This window comes from Rhinatrema bivittatum, chromosome 2 (genome assembly GCF_901001135.1).
Source record: "Rhinatrema bivittatum chromosome 2, aRhiBiv1.1, whole genome shotgun sequence".
In the NCBI taxonomy this organism is placed as follows: domain Eukaryota; kingdom Metazoa; phylum Chordata; class Amphibia; order Gymnophiona; family Rhinatrematidae; genus Rhinatrema; species Rhinatrema bivittatum.
Window position 1 is genome coordinate 641,327,132 of NC_042616.1, and position 19,458 is coordinate 641,346,589.

The 19,458-nt window shown below is 41.5% G+C and overlaps 1 long non-coding RNA gene across 1 annotated transcript in view; it reads right to left on the reverse strand.

Moving 5' to 3' along the window:
• Positions 1 to 19,074, reverse strand: part of LOC115085378 — a 36,658-nt gene extending 17,584 nt beyond the window's left edge. The window contains exons 1-2 of the long non-coding RNA XR_003854816.1: positions 18,940 to 19,074; positions 18,219 to 18,368 (exon numbers count right to left, since the gene is read on the reverse strand). This is a non-coding gene — a long non-coding RNA (uncharacterized LOC115085378). The remainder of the gene's footprint in view (positions 1 to 18,218; positions 18,369 to 18,939) is intronic.
• Positions 19,075 to 19,458: the final 384 nt, after the last annotated feature.

Below are 19,458 nucleotides of genomic sequence, written 5' to 3' on the forward strand. Positions count from 1 at the left end.
AACAGGTATTAGCCACAGTTACTTTCCAGTTGACCTCAAAATGTGTGGCAATTATCATTAAAATCTTCTCAGAACTGGAAGGGAAACAAATAACTATACACATTTTTTTGACCCACTTAGCACTTTCTGGCTGTATTCATGTCTTAAAAAAAGAAAACCTATCACTTTCCTTTCCCTTCTCTTTTTTAAGTTGGGAAACATTGAATTTGGCCTGCTTTATTGAGAGAAAATTAAGCCTTTCCCTCATGCTATTCCCTTGAATGCTTTTCATGCACTTTGGTCATCCACCATAATGGTTCAGTTGAAGCTGTTCATTAGGGTGATAAGTATGAGATGTTCAGGCAGTCAATTTTGGACTGTCCAGTTGCTCTTCACCCCCACCCACCCCTCCTGAAAATCTCTTTCCAGTTTTAATGCTCAGGTTCTGGTGCACGCTGTAACCCCCCACCCTGTCTTCTTAATTAGACAGTCAAGCGTTGACCTTGGTAAGTGCTTTGGTCAGGTAGCCAGCAGTATCATAACTGTTAACTGAATAGTGAATACCCTGCAATATTTGTATTCTTTTTGCATAGTTTATACTAAAATATTTTTTCTGAGTTTATAGGTTCTTACAGTCAAAAGATGTTTATTTTATGCACCTGATTCAGGCTGAGGTTTAGTATAAAATCATTATGGGAGTGAGGACTCATTTTGTTGGTTGGACAATGAAAAAAAAAACCTATAAAACATTTCATAAGAAGAAAACAAAGATAATGAAGCTTAAGTCAAAAGATCTATTGTGTAAGGCAGGTCATTTTCCTTAGGGGCTACATCAATACATTTATCACCCATTGTTGGAATTTCCAAATTGTATTTACTTGACATCAGAATAATAGACGAACAAGATGTGTGCAATGTTGTGATCAGTATTCTAAAGATAACCACCTGGTGCTTTTTTTTTTCCATCCAGCAGCTCCATGTTTTTCTGTTACAGCAACAATGCACACTTAAATCGTAGCAGGAAAGCACAAGAGGAGAACCTGGACACATACATAGTTAAATCGGCTGGTGAAAACCTTAATCAATAGAGGTATAATTTTCACCTTTGGTTCCAAAGAAAATTCATACATCAATGTCATTATTTAGAAAGATGGCAATCAACTTCAAGGCACCAGAAAAAAATGTCAGTCGTTTTCTAATCTCCATCTCTTAAATTACTGAGATTTGTAGTCCTGATTTTATAAATTTAAAAAAAAAAATAGGATTACACTTCCTAATATATTTGGAGATGAGACTTCAAAACAGAACAGATTGAAAGTGTCCCTGGTAGCTTGAACTTAATTGGCAGCAATGAACCCTGTATAGAAATCATAGCCCTATTATTGCTTTCCAATGTACTATTATGTATATTCAATGGCCCGAGCCATCCTCAATGTAGATTATATTTTAAGAGGCTTTTCATTGTTATTTTTAATTTACAAAATCTGCATGAATGAGATTTAATTTACAGTGTTTAGCAAAATAGAAAAGGTCTTGACATTATACATGTCTTCCTTTTGTGACCTTAATGTTTGCTGAATTTATCAAATGTCAAATTCAATCAAACAGACAGATTTGCGTGTATGTATGGATAAAAAAAAAAAAATTCCCCTGTCAGGATTATCTTAGACCACTTGACATGCACTGCAATTTTTCTGTATATAAGATACAAAATACAAAAGTTATTAGGGGAAGACACACACACACACACACCCCTACACACAGTCTTACTATAGCACTGTGTTTATTTGTATTTAATCCTATATCTAAACCTACTGTATAGTCACCAATAGTAAGCATTCCATAAACCAGACCCTGATTTGTTGATTTGCATAGCTGGTGGTAGAGGAAGGGTTGGGGGGGGGGGGGGGGTTCCCGATTTTGCTTTGGTTATAGGACTTAGTGTGCTTATCTGTCTAGTAGGGATGTGCAGAGCAAAATTTTATGTTCATATTTTTTATGTCCGAAAGGGGGTCCCACTTGCGGCCAATATGGACATAAAAAAAATCCAATGAGTTGGGTATATGTACATATGTGCAAAAAAAAAATTTAAACCCCCTCACCCTCCTTAATCCCCCCCCCAGACTTACCACAACTCCCTGGTGATCGAGCGAGGAGTGAGGACGTCATTTCTGCAATCCTTGGCGAGAAGCATGTGACGTCGGTGGCACGTTGAGTGACGCGGCGTCACGTGATTCCCGGCGAGTTCACGCCGGACGGCTCGTTCGGCCCAAAAAGAACTTTTGGCCAGCTTGGGGAGGCCCCCCCAAGCTGGCCAAAAGTTCTTTTTGGGCCAAACGAGCCGTCCGGCGCGAACGAGCCGGGAATCACGTGACGCCGGCGTCACTCGACGTGCCGCCGACGTCACATGCTTCTCGCCAAGGATTGCAGAAATGGCGTCCTCACTCCGCTCCATCACCAGGGAGGTGTGGTAAGTCGGGGGGGGGGGGGGGATTAAGGAGGGTGAGGGGGTTTATATTTTTATTTTGGCTCAACAATCGCGATTTCCCACATATCGAACATATCTATGTTCGATATGTGGGAAATCCGATCGTTTATGTCGAATCAATTTTTTAAGTAAAAAAAAAAAATGAGTTGCGTTTCACTAATGCGGTCAATCCGAATGCACACCCCTACTGTCTAGTATGATTCAGAACTTAGAAACATAGAAACATAGAAATGACTGCAGAAGAAGACCAAACGGCCCGTCCAGTCTGCCCAGCAAGCTATGCACTCCTCTTTCTTTTTTCTCTCTCTCTCTCTCCCATACTTGTTACGCCTGGCTTTCAGTACCCTCTAGTTCTATTTCCCCTCCACCCCACCATCAATGCAGAGAGCAGCGCCGGAACTGCATCCAAGTGAATATCCAGCTCAATTAGGGGTAGTAACCGGGCCACACCCCCACCCCTGTCCACCCAGACCATGCAATCCACATATAGATCCTCCCTTCCCCATTTCCCCTGCCGTTGAAGCAGAGAGCGCGTTGAAAGAGAAGTATCAGACTCTCTCCCCTGCCATCGAAGCAGAGAGCTACGCTGGACATGCATTGAAAGTAAAGTATCGGCCCAGCTACACCTCGCTTCCCTGTGAATACAAATTTTTTTTTTCTTCCACATTACCTCTTGCCGTTGAAGCCCAGAGCAATGATGGAGTCTCATCAACCGTGTGTATGTACACTGAACAAGGGTATTATCTCCAGGTAGTAGCCCCCATTTCCGCGAGCCACATTAACAATCAACAGATATTGAACAAGCCTAATAATTGGCAATACCTATAGCCTATGACCTCACCGGTAATGTTACATACTCTTACCCACCCCTGTTTTGTTTTGTTTTTTTTTTATATGGCAGCCCTCCATCCTTCCGCTCCGTGAAGATGAGAATCTAAATTGGTTTGACTGAATGGGCTAATTGGTCTTTATTTTCCATCATTTACCATGTTGTTATCTTGTGAAAAAGAAACACAGCTCTGTTTTCCTCAGCCACGTTGCTTCTGCAGAATCCGAGAACAGCTAAAACAGACTGATCAGTAAACTGAACTAACTTGACAAGAGACAAACAAATCAGGAATGCATTTATTCAGCATATTGCATTCATTTTTCTTTTACAATGATTTACTTATCAGGTGGATGTTTTAGTCTTCTTTTAGGGAAAAAAATTGTAATTTTGTATTTATTTTTTCATTAATTACCCAGTAAGACAACCATAGACTAGCAAGTTTCAGAAAATAAAGGAGAATGATTAAACTTCGCAGGGCAAAACTTTTCCCGAGTGCTAAAATCAATGTTTTAATGGGGTATTTCTTCAATTTTACAATAGGGTTGGAATACACACAATAAAAAAATACTCAATACAATCTATCTCCTATGTTTTTTTCCTAAGAAACAAATGCAGATAGGAAATATATGATTTGCAATAAAATACCAAGCAGTTGCTGCATACATACAGATTTTGCTAGTCAGCAGATCTCTGGGGCCTAAAGGAAATCAATGAATTACAGAGGGCAAGGAAGTTTACTAAACCTTTCCTATGCATGGTGTCTGCTAAGTCAGCCAATCTTTAATCACTCATCCTCTATTCAGAGCTGTGTTTCAGGACTTATCGGTAGATAAATGCTATGTGCCTTTCATGTGTATTGTTTGAGCACTCTCACTTTGTTCTTCACTGATACTGGGGGTTTCCCAAATTAGTTCTCAAATGAGTTTTACTTGCTTCTCTGAACAGACCTCATTTTATGCAGCATCCACATGATGAGCCATGTGTCAGCAGGGCAAAATATACTCTGCGCTGTCAACATTCTCATCAAGTTGTACAAGCCCAAAGTTTTATACAAACATAGAAACATACCTGGGGTTTTCAATCCTATTTCCCATGGAAACCTGTTTACTAAAGGAAGCATCAGTTCCATGTTGATGGCAAACATCTGTTGAATAGTCTGAATTCTTAAAATGTGTGATACTATATTATAAACAGAATAGTGTTATTTTGTTTGTAATGGCATCCTGCTACATTACTGTGCAATGTGCATGATATTCTAAGTAATTTTTTTTAAATTGTATTTTTGTGACTTGTCTGACATTAAGGGGGCAATTTTCACACTGTCGGCTTTGTGGTAATTTTGCATATGTGCATGCTTTCACTTTGAAACTTGCTGCAACTACCTACAACTTTTGCACCTCCTTTTTATGCAGGTTACTTTTCCATAGAAAAGAATGCATGCAGACTTGAAAATACAATCTATGTGCATTATTTTCTGACATTGCCCAAAGTACGACCCTGGGAATGCCTCCTCTAAATTGCCATTGCTAGGGAGGAAATTTTCAGAAAGTCAATTCACATTCAGAAATATTTATTTGCCCCTAAAAAAGACTTTAAAAATTGTTCCCTACATTCAACACTAAGTTGAAATAGAAAAGATATTCATCATAGACAAAGAAAAAGAATGAAAAGAAATCATGTCAAAACCACAATACTTGCTATGATTAAAATTTGAAATCTCACCAAGTACTCAGTAATAAGAAAGATCCAGCTCAAATCATAAAATGAAACTCTCTCAAAACACAGATTAAAGAAAGAGCAGCACAAAAAACAAACATATGGTGTAATGCATAAATTCATTATCAAAATTCAACAAACCCCCAAGCACCAGGTCACCATGGTGCCTAGGTTTACATAGCAAAAACAAGAGTATGTGGCTAGCGGCATCAAAGCCTACACAGAGGATGCAGCGTAAGCAGCCCATGCAACCAAATGGTACAAAAAGGAAAAATAGCCAAAAGGGCTGTGGAGGTGTCATTCGTCTGACACTAGCTGAAGAAAAGTGGGTTTTATGTACTATATGTATATAAGCAAGATTTTCTTTGTGAAGTAAATTATTGCAAGTTTCATTCTGGGGTTGTATTTACTGCAGATTTTATTGTTCTGCATCTTTTTCATTTGTCTGTTACATTTTTTAGTGTTTTAATTGCTATCGTAGCAACTAGTTTGCTGTACATTGCCTAATGCACATTCAGGTGAATTTTCAAAAGGATTTACACATGTAAATATAACTACTAACATAGCATTTTTCAAAAGCCATTTATGCATTCAATGTGCATGTACCCAAGCAAATTCTATGAACAATTCAATGGAATATATTGTAGCAATTTTCAAAAACCCACTTACTCAAGTAAAGTGCATTTACTGAAGTAAAACACAGTTTTTACACCTGTAAATGTATTTTAAAAATCAAGCCCATTGTGAATGGGTGATTTATAAATGTGCATAAAGAACTAAATAAACAAACACGATTAAAATTCCGGGCATTCTTAAGTCTGGCTCCTAGAACCTAGAGAAATTTATTGAAGCCTGATTTATTGTATGTTAATTATGAAATCCCCTTCATATTCATCAGGGAAGAATCATCAGGACTGCTGGGAAAATGCATGCTCCCAGACTTGTTCTTATCTTACAAAAAATAAAAGTTGGGTTAGAGTCAAAAAATATAAAGCAAGTTCCCCATCATTTAATCAAACACAAGGAAACTTAAAGAAGAAGTTTGCCTATTATACTGGTGATATAGAACTAAATAAAGTGTTTGACAAGGCCTTGTCAACCTCAAATAACTCTGAGTTGTACTTAAACAGAGCCAGATTACCACAATCAATAAGGCATTGTGAAGTAAACCGAAAGTGGTAATGGTAGAACTGATTACATAAAGGGGCCTATGCATTAAAGCATAGCATGCATGCTAAGACCAATTAGCATGCATTCAGAATAGTGTGCTATGCACTCAGGCCCTAGCATGCATGCTAAACCAGTCCCAGAATATCTTACACATGCTGGCATGTAAATGAAGCAACAATAGGTGCAAATTAGGCTTTAGCAGAAATGCACTATGCACTCTTCTCCAACACTAGTATTTAGCACGTACTTGGTAAGGCTGAAAGTTTAACACCTTCAGGTATTAAACAGGTGTTATATTTTTAGCTTACATGCTACTTCAAGGGCTTAGCAAATAGAATGTATTATGGGTTTTGAGATGCTGGAGTAAGAAAAGTCAGTGGCGTGAAATGAAGGGTAAGGGAGAAGGAGGAGTGTGAGAGTGGAAAAGGAGTCTAGAGATGAGGGAGACAGAGGAAACTGAGCCAGAGATAGAGGGAGTAGAAGGGAAAGAGGAGACCAGAAAAGCCCTGGTAGATAGAGAGAGAGAGAGAGAGAGAGAGAGAGAGAGAGAGAGAGAGAGAGAGAGAGAAGCAGCAGAAGATGAAGACAAATATGGAGGATGAAATCAGAAAGGCCCTTGAACAGAAAGAGGATAGAAACAGCAGAGGCAACCTGCTTTTAATTAAAAGGCAATACTCCTTTGAATAGAAACATTGAAAGACCATATGGTCCATCTAGTCTGCTCATCCATCCAATTAATTTAGCATCACTTCCTTAGAGATCCCCTGTGTTTATCCCATGCTTTTTCGAATTCAGATACTGTTTTTGTCTCCACCACCTCCTTTGGACCTTTGGAAGACTGTTCCATGCATCCGCCACCCTCTCTGTAAAGAAATATTTCCTTACATTACTCCTGAGTCCACCCCCTTTCAAATTCATCACATGATCCCCTCATTCTAGAGTCTCCTTTCCGTTGAAAGAGGCTAGCCTCCTGTGCATGGAAACCTTTGAGATATTTGAATGTCCCTAGCATATCTCCCCTATCTCACCTTTCCTCCAGGGTATACATGTTTAGACCTTTAAGACTAGCCCCATATGCTTTACAACGAAGATCACTGACAATTTTAGTAGCCTCCCTCTGGACAGACTCCATCCTGTTTATATCCTTTTGAAAATGTGGGCTCTAGAATTGTACACTTTATTCCAAATGAGGTCTCACCAGGAACGTATACGAACAGCATAGTACACCTCGGAGAGAACATAGTAGAAATTTCTCGTTTGTGAAACTTTCCTCACTCCAAATGACATCAAATCTTCACCGAGGTGTACTATGCTGTTCATACGTCTTAGTCTGCGTTTAAAACTGGCCCCTAAACCACCACCAACACCTTACCTCAAGCTATTAGCTTGGCCTCCTATAGGCATATAAATACTGGACTACTATAAAAGCCTCATAGATAATATCTCTCTCTCTCATTCAGTGCAAGCTGAAAAATAGGAAATATGACAGGTTGCAAAAAGTTTACCACACCCCACAATAGTGAATCTAGGGGATAGCTGGTAAACTTATGTGGCTAAGAATAAATATTGCTACTTAGTTGCATATGTTATGTGGCTAAGTCACTCTGCCCACAACTTATGCCTCTACCTATTTTTTACCCAAATGTATGTGGCTAAGCAGCAGCCACTAAATATAAGCACATATTCAGCAGCCGCTACTTAACCACATAAGTCGTACTTATGTGGCTAAGTAGCACTGAACACGCTTTGAATATTGGGCCCCCTATGTTTGTCAGCTGTTTTGATATATTCATTATTTTCATGGTTTTAATATTATGACTGATGTCTTATACCTCTTGATTTTATTGCTTGATGTTTTGTGAGGAGCGATTATGTTTCTGTTTTTCCTTTGTTGCACTGCATAAATCAGTCGGGCTTGTTGTGGTTACCAGAGCATGTTTGTGAGCGAGAGAGATCGAGTGAATCAACGAGTATGTTTGTGCAAGAGGACTATTTAAGCCAGTGGGCCTGTATGTGAGAATAAGAGAGAGCAATTAAGCCAGTGAGCATGTGTGTGAACATTTATATAGGCCAGGCGCCACCGGGTGTGCAAATCATGCAATTGCACAGGGCAGCACACCTGGTGTGGCAGGGTCGGTAGCAGGGAGAAGCCTGTGCTGCTGCCGGTGGACCCAGTCGCATGGGCAATGGAAGAAAAAGCAGGGCTGGGGTTCCGTCGGTGGACCTGATCCCACCAGTAGCGGCAGAAGAGGCTTGTGGTGCTGCCGGTAGACCTGATCCCACCAGCGGCAGAAGAGGAGGCCCGTGGTGCCGCCGGTGGAATCCAATCCCACTGGCAGTGGAAGGAGATCCATAGTGCCACCCGTGGACACCCATTCCACCGGCAGAAGAAGAAGAGGAGGTTTCAGCAGAGGAAGCTCTTCTGCAGCTCCTCCTCTGGTGCTGGCCTGCAATATTGAACACTCACGGTGCTACAATCTTCTCTATTCTTGCAAGAAATAATACAGGAAGTGCTTGCACCATGAGTGTTGAAACCATGGTGACAGCAGAGGAAGAGGAGCTGCAGAAGGGCTGCTCTTCTCAAAGTAAAATGTACAGGCAGGCAGCAGCAGTAGCAGATGAATGATTGTATGTGTGTGTGAATGAGAGGCTGCCTAGGATGGGTGGGCGTGCATGGGCATGTGAATGGGAGGCTGCCCAGGATGGGTGTGGGCATGTGAATGGGAGGTTACCTGGGATGGGTGGGTGTGAATGTGTGTGTGTGTGTGTGTGTGTGTGTGTATGAATGGGAGGCTGCCCAGGATGGGTTTGTGTGTGTGTGTGTAGGACTTGCCTGTGCCTGGGCTCCATATGTGTATGTGACTAGAAATCCAAAACTCCCAGGTACGGCGAGCATGAATTTTTAAAATCCTTTTTAGTTTTATTTTTTAGGTGTTATTTGCTGTGTCTGAGGTTTTGAAATATTTTATTGGTTTTTCGAATGTTGAAAAAAACTTGTATATGGGTTTTTAATTATTTGATCTTTTAGTCATCAATTTTTTTTAAATATTATAAGTATGTTTTTAATATTATGTATTTATTTTATTTCTTGATTTTATTGTTTAATGTTTGAGGAATGGTGATGGTTCTGTTTTTTCATTGTTACACTGCATAGAGTGTCTGGCAGTTCAGTTTTTGTCTGCGCATTTGTATTTCTACTTTATGGTTGCTCTATTCTGTATTTGGTGAGGGTCTATTTATGTTCTGCATGTGTGACTGAGGTGAATAGGAAGTTTATTTGGGCTTTCAGAGGGTCAAACCCACACTCAACCCACATCACAATAGACCTAATACTGTATGAGTTCCTTGATCCAACTCCCTAGTCATCCAAGGAAAGAAATTTATCCAATTCATCTGACATGATTTACCTCTGGTTAAACCATGCTGCCTCATATCTTCCAAAAATTGCATTATCCTCTGTTTTAGCAGTGATTCCATTAGTTTGCTCACTGCAGAGGTCCCAGCCTGTATCTTACTTCCACTTTTATGAATAGGAACCACATTCGCCCTTTCCAGTCCTCCGGGACTACTCCAGACTCTAAAGAAGCATTGAAAAGGTCAGCCAGCGGAGCTGCCAGGACATCTCTCAGTACCCTCAGATGTATCCTATCCAGCCCCATCACCTTATCTACTTTAAGTTTAGTTAGCTCCTCACAAACACATTAATCCAAAATTTGACTGAGATTTACCTCACTGCCAATTGTATTTGTGTTCATTTTATGTAGGTCTGCTCCATGCCCTCCTATAGTAAAGACCAAACAAAATATTTGTTAAGCAATTTTGCTTTTTCCTCATCAGCCTCTACATATTCTTCCCCTTCACCTTTGAGTCTTACAATGACTTTTATATTTCCTTTTGTCAGTAACATATCTAAAACATCTTGTCCTCCCATTTTAATGTATTTGCTATTTATTCTTCTATTTTAATTTTTGCATTCCTGACTACGTTCCCAGCTTCTCTTAATTTTTCCCAGATATTGTCACCTGTCTTCCTCTTTCTGCAATCTCTTGTAGTTTATGAACTCTAACCTTTTCTCCCTTACCATTTCAGCTACTTCTTTAGAAAACCACAACATCCTCTTTTTCCTCATCTCTTTATTTGTTTTCCTAAGGAAAATAGTAGTTATCCTTATGATATCTCCTTTTAGTTTTGCCCACTGCCCTTCGAATTCCCCAAGATTTTACCATCCAGTTAACTCTGAGGTTCTCCCTCATTTTAAAAAGGTTAGTTTTGCTGGTCTAGGACTCTTGCCTTAGAATGAAGCTTCATGTCTTGCTTTCAAATCTGAGCCACACCATTTGGTGATCACTGGATCCCAGATGATCACCCACTTACAACATCAGAAATACTGTCCCCATTGATAAGCCCCAGGTCCAGTATCGCCCACTCCTGTGTGAGTTCAGATACCAGGATCTCCCTGCTTCTAGAACATTTGGGATGTCCTAATCAACATCTGGAAGATTGAAATCTCCTAGTAGCGGCACCTCCCCTTTCACAGTAATCCTGAGAATATCCTGTAAAAATCCTCCATTAAATCTCTATCCATCTCATCTGTCTGTGATGGAGGTCTGTATATTATACTAATATAAATAGATTTATTTATTTAAAGAGACTTTTATACTGATATTAGTGGGGACATCATATCGGTTTACAGCGAACTATAGAAAGGAAAATTCCCTCTTTCCAGATTAATCCACAGTGCCTCCTCTTTATCTCATAAGCCCAGCAATGCTGTTGCTTTAATATTGTTCTTTATAAATAATACCACACCTCCTCATTTTCTTCCTACCTGGTCCTTCCTGAATAGACAGGTATAAATATATCTCAGTCATGGTTTTCCATGTACCAGGTCTCCATGATAGCTACTATATCTAAATCAGTTTCTTCCATGACTGTCTCTAGATCTGGACTTTATTCCCCATACTATGATCATTAGTGCACATAGCTGTCCAAATATTGCCTTTTTCTCCATATTTCCCATTTAAACTAGAATCATTGGGAATGGGTTTTGTTCACCCATTCCCAATGATTCTAGTTTAAAACCCTCTTCAGTAGATTTGCCATAAGAACATGCCATACTGGGTCAGACCAAGGGTCCATCAAGCCCAGCATCCTGTTTCCAACACTGGCCAATCCAGGCTATAAGAATAGAAACAGAAACATAGAAATGATGGCAGAAAAAGGCAAATCGGGCCATCCAGTCTGCCCAGCAAGCTCCCACACGTATTTTCCCATTCTTATCCGTTTCATCAACCACCAAGTTCAGGGCCCTTGTTGGTAACTGTTTGATTCAAATTTCCTGCCATCCCCTGTCACTGATGCAGAAAATAATGTTGGAGCTGCATCAAAGATGAGCATAAGGCTTAATGGTTAAGGGTAGTAACTGCCACATCAAGCAAGTTACCCCGATGCTTGGTTACCCAGACTGCACAGATCAATGCCTTGTTGGATGTTGTCTGAATGTAAAACCTGTTTTCCACATTTCCTCCTATTGTTGAAGCAAAGAGCAGTGCTGTATATGTATTCAAAGTGATGTGTCAGGCTTAATTGGTTTAGGGTTAAGCAAGCTACCCCCACGCTTATTTGTTTACCCAGATTGTGAAGTTCAGTCCTTTTGGTGGTTGTCTGAATGCAAATACTGGCAAGTAACCAAAACCTAAGTCTATCCCATCCTGCTGATGCTAGTAATAGCAGTGGCTATTTTCTAATTCAACTTGATTAATAGCAGGTAATGGACTTCAAGAACTTATCCAAACCTTTTTTAAACCCAGCTACACTAACTGCACTAACCACATCCCCTGGCAACAAATTGCAGAGTTTAATTGTGCATTGAGTGAAAAAGAACTTTCTCTGATTAGTTTTAAATGTGCTACATGCTAACTTCCTGGAGTGCCCCCTAGCCCTTCTGTTATCAGAAAGAGTAAATAACTGAGTCACATTCTGTGTTGAAAGATGTTGCATCCCTTCTTTGACAAGTGGATCCCATTTCTACTCAGCAATCCTTGAAATATCATCCCATGATCCAGGAAGCCAAAATGCTCATGTAACACCATCTACACAGCCATTCATTTATCTCCAGAATGCAAGCTTCTCTGCCTGGGGGAAGCTTGAAGAGAATACCATCTGTACACCTATCTGCTCTACCCTTTCTCCCAAAGCCATGAAATTACTTTTGATACACTCTATATGGTACCTAGCAGTATCATTCATGACAACATGGATGAGCAACATTGAATAGTGGTCAGTAGATGTGAGAAATTTTAGCAATCAATCCATAATATTTTGGATTTTGGTACTTAGCAGACCACACACTTCCTGGGACAACATGTCTGGTCAGCAGATGGATGCCTCTGTGCCCCTTAGAAGCAAGTCACCAACAACCACTACCCTCTGCCTCCTAGGTGAAGTGGTTGCTGTGCCCACACCTTTACAGTTTGCATGTCTTGGCTCCTCCCCATCATGGGATGATATCTGCTCCTCACTTCCAGGGATGCATACCAGTTCTTCAGTTCAAGGGAAATAAGAGCCATGGTGTAGGGGCTAGTAGCCATAGTAATCTGGGTCCGGCTGCCATCTTACTTACCAGTTTCACCTTCCTGAAAACAATGTGTAATGTGTTTAATATCTGGGAAGTGACCCCCATCCCCCAGGCTACTGACAATTGATGCTATTCTTTTCCAAATGCTCCCCTTTAGTGCCAGGACTGTTCTTGTGGAGACCTTTCCCTGTAGCACACTAGACATTTCCAGCATCAACATGATTTTCATCCTGAGTGAACTGAAACATCCATTGGCATGCTTGTATGCATACTTCCATCATATTTGATGTAGTCTTTGTTTCTGATTCTTCCATGAGCTCCTCTGTGCTTTTCTCCTCCTCCTCTTCCATTTTCTCATCCTCTAAGTCCTTTGATAGACTTAATAGGCATGTGCTTTCAGAAGTCCTTGCCATTTTGACATCTCTTCCCTTCCCCTTCTCTCATCCCTTGCTCTCTGTGCTATGCTGTCCTGGTGTCTTCTTTTAACTATGTGGCTCCTTCTTGCATCCCTTTACTGACTGCTCTGCCTCAGTCCTACCACTATTCCTCCCTTTGCCTTGAACCATCTTTCTGTTGCCTCCACCTACAATGCCATGCCTCCTCACTAGACCTTTCTACACTTACACCTTTTATGCTCCTTTCACACCTACCCATTTCCACAAGCAGTCTCCACCTTTTGTTGTGTCCGTCGGTTGCAGACGGCTGCAACCGCTGTGCCTCTCCTCTTTTCTGTCTTTCTCCACCTCCATGGGTATGGCTGCCTCCGGTGCTGAGTGCCGAAACCCTCGGCGACTCCAACTCAGCATGGGCATCCCCATCCACCATGCTCCTTCCCGTGGCCTCCTGGGGTGTGCACGTGCACGCTGCTTATGCTTATCTACACGTCATGGCAGGAACTTCGGAGGTGTCCCCACCACATGACGTCAATACCTCCGGTATTTAAGCCTCCGCTCTGCTCACTACGAATGAGTTAGCAAGGACTTCGGTTTAGCTACTCTGACCGCTTCTAAGCTGCACGCTTAGACTCCTAGCTACCCTCTGGGGTATTTTGCTCCTGAAGAAGCTGGGCACCCACTCCTCGGGAGCCTCTCGCTTTCAACTACCCTTCGGGGTTTTGCTACTTCTAACTAAGACAACCGATCCTCGGGGTCTTTCTTCTTTTACAGGATCATCTGTGCTTCCGGTACTCGCTCCTCGAGGGCCTATCCAGCTCAAAAGTATCTTGCATCACGGACCGCTGGTCCCACCTTCACCAACTACCAGGAGGATTCCTGCACTACTCTTCAGTGAGTATCTCTATGATCCAGCTCTCCATTTCCACCCACCAGGTTCGACTTATCCCGCTCTATAGAACACTACCAACCTTGAAAATCTGGGTGAGACTTTCCATCTGAGGCTGTCTGAACGTATTGGCACCTTGCTGGACTTCAGTGCCATCTCTTCCTGCATTATTACCATCTATCTACAGCAGTACAATAAAGCTTTCCATCTCCAGTGTTTGCTTTCTGAGTCTAGCCTATCGCTGTGGTTCCCCAGAGGCCCCTCCCCGTGGGAGGAGTCATCTCCACAGCGACTAAGAGTCCACACTATGCCTCTAACCCAACACCTTTCTTGCTAACTTCTCTCGCCACCATGCCCTCTTTCTCTCTGTCTTGTCAGAGAAGACCGAAATGCACATCATTCTCATTCACCCTTTCATCCACAGACATGGAAGAAGAAAAGTAAAAATATAAGAACATACTAGATCGGATCAAGGGTTCATCAAGCCTAGTATCCTATTTCCAACAGTGGACAATCCAGGTCACAAATACCTGACAGAATCCCGAATAGTAGATAGAGTTCATGCTGCTCACACCCAGGGATAACTAGTAACTTTCCCTAATCCTGCCTGGTTAACAAAAGTTTATACATTCTGTACAAGATGTAACACAAGCCACAAAGATGGATGGTTTTCCTCCTCTGCTATCCTTTAGTCTTTTTTTCCTGGCGTTTAGTGGCTCTCCCACTTTTCCGCTGAGAACTGACAATCAGAGCCATGTGCACAGCTAGCATGGTTCATACAAAGTATGAAGCAAGGAGATGGAGCTAAGAGCAAAAGAGAACTGAGAATGATCAATTTGGCACATATGTGCTATTTTGTAGCAGCCACATGTTATCTAGTACTCAGGTGGACATAGCGTATAGACACTATGAGGTCCATATTGAGTATGCTGGTGAGCGACAAGGTTTTGCAGGTAAAGTTTAGTTCAGCTGAGTATTGAGCTGAACAAGTCACGAGCTGAATATACTCAGCTAAAGTTTGCCAGGGAAAGTTATCATACTTCAGTTTACTCAATATTTAAAATTAAAAAAAAAAAATTGACTACTTGTAGCCCTCTGTCTCTCAACCCCCAAGTTAAAAAGAAAATGTCAGGCCTGCAGCTGCTGATTCACTAACCTTCCCTGCAATATTTTAATATTAAAATGTTGAGGCTGTAGTGCAATATTCCCCCCACCCTCCTGGCAGGTTTTTTAATATTAAAATGTTGGGGCCCTAGGGAACGATTCCCCCTTTGCTGAACTGCAAAAAGTAGAAGTAACATCCCTCCCAATGCCTCAAAGCCTTGGGAGAAGAAGCTGCTACTTCCTCCCATAGAGTGAACGTCTTCGTGCTATAACTTGAAAGTTACCTGAACAAAACCCTTCAGAGGCAATTTTCAAAAGGTTTTGTGTGTGTAAATAGGCTTTTGAAAATTGCTACTTTTGCATGGGCAACTCCTTTGAACACTCCATAGCAGCGGTTGTCAACAGGTGCGTCGGGACTCGGGACACACCAGTGTTTCGCGAGGTCACGGAAGGTGTGTCACAGACCAAGCAGAAGGCTGCTGTTTCCTCATCAGTCTGGATGGGAGTCAGCTGATTTCTCCTTTATTGGGCATGAGAGGAAGCTGCTCTTGCTTCCTTCGCCTCTTCCTGGCCCAGTGAGAGGTTATTCCCTTCTCTTTCACCCAGATCAGAGCGAGATATCACCAACTCTTGTTCATATGGGCCCTGCAGGATACCAATTTTATCTTCCTCTGCCTGACCTGGCAGTGAGGTTTTTGATGCTCTATTTACCTCATGGGGCCTGGACATGAAAGCAGGAGCATGAGGAAGAGAGGTGCATGCTCTATAGATCCACTGCTGCTGCCACCTCTTCTTCCTCTCATCTGCTGCTGGTAAAATGGGAGGGAGACTCTGAATTGGACTGAAGACTTTTATGCTGGCTGGGAGCCAGGAAGAGGGGGACGAGCTGGGCAGTAAGGCCTTGGGAGATAGGGGTTTCTGGGTAGGGACAGGTAGAGGAAGGAGGGGCTGGGGGCTGCTGGGCAGGGAGAAGAGATGGAAGTGGAGAGAGAGATGGAGATGTGGGGCCTGCTGGGTTGGGGGAGAAGGGAGGTCAATGGATGCTGAGCAGGAAGGGGTAGAAAAGAGAGGTATGCTGGGTAGGGAAGGGGAGAGGGAAGGGCAGGGAGAGTTGAGCAAAGGAGAGAGGAGACACGGAAGAGGATGCAGGGGTGGGAGTGTCGGAAGTGTTTGACAGGGATATGAGTGTGTGAAGGATGATTAAGCAGTTGGGAGAAGTGAGGGGTGATGGGGCATAGAGAGGAGTGATGAGATACAAGAGTCATATGATGTCAGTTTTGAGAATATACTTTTCTTCTACCTTTGAACTTTGCTTAGTGTAGGAGGAAATATATTTCTGTTTCTAGTTCTCCAGTTTTGCACTGCATGCAGATAGTCTTGGTGTTTCCATTCCAGTTTTGTTGTTATTTGTGGCATTTTATTCTATATTAGGAGAAAGTAGGTCTGTCTGTGTGTGACAGAGATGAGGTACTTTACTAGCATGTAGGAATTTGTATCAGTCTTATTTGTTGTATTTTCTCTATATTATTTTGCACTGGTGGTGAACTGCTGCCTTTTCATGGGTAGGGCTATTGCTGTTTCATTTCTTGGAGTTAACGCTGCTTTGGAATGGCAGGTTTGATAAACATGTACAGAGTGGGGTTTGCTTGTTTTTTTCAATGGTTTTGTATTGTTTTACAATGCACCTGGTAGAAGGAGTTTGTGTTGCTGTTATTGAGATGACACCAGAATCAGAATATCTTTTTTGTATGGTGAGTTGTACAGGGAAATGTCTTAGTTCTGCTCTGCACTCATGGTTAGGAAGCAGGAGATTCCTAAGGATGAAGACTATATGGTTATATTTAGTCCCATGATGATCATGTGGTCAGTGGGTCACGCATGTGAGCGTCATCTCTCAGGTGGTCCTAATAGAAAAAAGGAGGAGAAACATTGCTCCATAGGGCTGAATTATCAAAAGGTTTTATACATGTAAACGCACTTTACATGCGTAAATGGGCTTTTGAAAATTGCTATGATATCTGCTGCTTTTATGACCATAACTCCTTTGAAAATTACCTCTTTCCAATACTGACCCATCTATTTTTTTAGCATGCATCTTGGATTCTACATTTTAGTGGGTAAAGGAAAAAATTTTAATCCATCATTAAAACAGTACTTAACACATGTATGAAAACAAATGTTTTAGCATTAATTTTAATGCACAAGTTGCAAACTTTCATATACTTACACCTTCAATTTTAGTTTAACTATCCAATGGACTTGATTTATCACAGATGGCAAGATGAGTCCTTTTCCTGTCCATGCACAAAAGGTTCTGCCTTGGATATTGGTTTTCCCAACTAGCACTCAACCAAAAACTGAAGCAAAATGTTCTTTTTCAATATCTTATTTTAAGCCTAATTACCTTCCTCAGCATCAAACAAAAAATAGGTTTGGTTATGTTACGATTGCTGCTAGATATCAAATCATCACATGCATAGAGAAGGACTTTGCTGAAGCATGAATACAAGCAGCAGCAGCATTAGGTCAATTCAAATGGCAAGGGTTTCTTCTACAGAGATTGTGTAGAAATACAAGTCACCAAAGCCCTGGATTGAGCCTCTGATGAAGCTCCTATCGTTAAGCATCATATTGTTCAAGAGGTATTTTGGGGTTATAAACTAAAAAATGAGAGGATTGAAACAAGAAGGCAAGCAAGAGAATAAGCAGCTTCTCTGATATTGTTTCCTCTGTCATCGTGTTGGCTGTGTCCAATCAGGTTAAGTCAAAGCAAACACATTGAGGAAATATTTTTCCTGTGGAGCCTACCTAGATCCCAATTCTAATGGGCCTCATGGGAGCCATATCTTCACTGTGTGAGGTACATTCCTGTAACAGCAGAGTCATCAGTAGGGGAAAACATATTCTCTCTGGTATCTTCAGCAGACTCCAATCTAATCTAATCTTGGAGCAGTTTACAAAATACAATTTCATAAATACAAATTACCAAATACAACATAGTACAAATTCAAATCATTAATACTTATACAATTCAAAGAAAATATTATCCATAAGTAATGCATAATGAATCTTACGGCATGAACTCTTCTTCCTCCTCATGAAGCAGCATTCAAGTGATGGATTTTAGGGTACACGCAGGTGTAAATCTTAAGAAATATTTCTTTACAGAGAGGGTAGTGGATGCATGGAGCAGCCTCCCAGCTTGGGATAAACACAGTGGATTTCTGAGGGAGATATTGGAATCGTAAAACTAAATTAGGTAGATGGACATACAGTCTTGTTCGCTGTAGCCAGGTAACTGGATAAATCTGTACTTAGCAGGTAAGTAGCAGCAACTAGTCAGGGATTCCTCCCCCCACCTTCCCGAGTTAAAATGTGTTTTCAGCCAAATGTACATTATACAATAGAATGCATTAGCATAGCTTTAGCTTATTGTATCAGGAGTTAAAAAAATTAATCTGGGCATTAAAAATGTGCGCTGAAAACCAACGCACAGTTTCTTTACGCCCAGATGAATGCATTGGCCTGACAGTGCTTAGCAGAGAAGTAATTAAGCACTGCCCTCTTTCACCATCCTTCCCCCACAGTAGCAGTTCCTTTAATTATAGCAGGGCTTTCAAGCTGACAGTCTTTTAAATTCCAAACATGCAGCAGAAATCACACAACAAGCCAACACTGCTTGGTTTACTCCACCCCCTCCTCCCACAGTAGCAGTTCCTTTAATTACAGCAGTGCTGCCAGACTATCAGTCTTTTAAATTCCAAACTTGCAGTCCTGTTGATTCCCAGAGCTCACCTTCAATCAATTTCCATGCCCAAAGCTGACCCTACTCCCTCATTTTCTGCAACCTCTTCTTTCTCCATGACTTCAAGGAACTGCTGATCCTGCCTCCCCCTCCTGCAACTGTAAAGGTCTCCAATTTATCTCACCTGTTTCTCCATAAATCAGAGGGCTGGCCCTGCCTGCTGCTAGCCTCTCCCCTCCCAGAATCCCACAATTTCCCAGAATCCCACATTTTCCACTTAGTAACAGGGAACCTGGGAAATGTAGTCCACGGAATCTCTTTAGAACATAAGTACATAAGTATAGTACATAAGAAATTGCCATGCTGGGTCAGACCAAGGGTCATCAAGCCCAGCATCCTGTTTCCATCAGAGGCCAAACCAGGGCACAAGAACCTGGCAAGTTTCTTTGTTTTAAAGACCCTGGGCTTCAGATGGCCCTATTTAACTGCCTGTAGGATTTTCTAGGCCATGTAGGGACAGCCCTGGGTTATGATGCAGTGTAAACATTGCTGCAAGAACATTTAAAAAG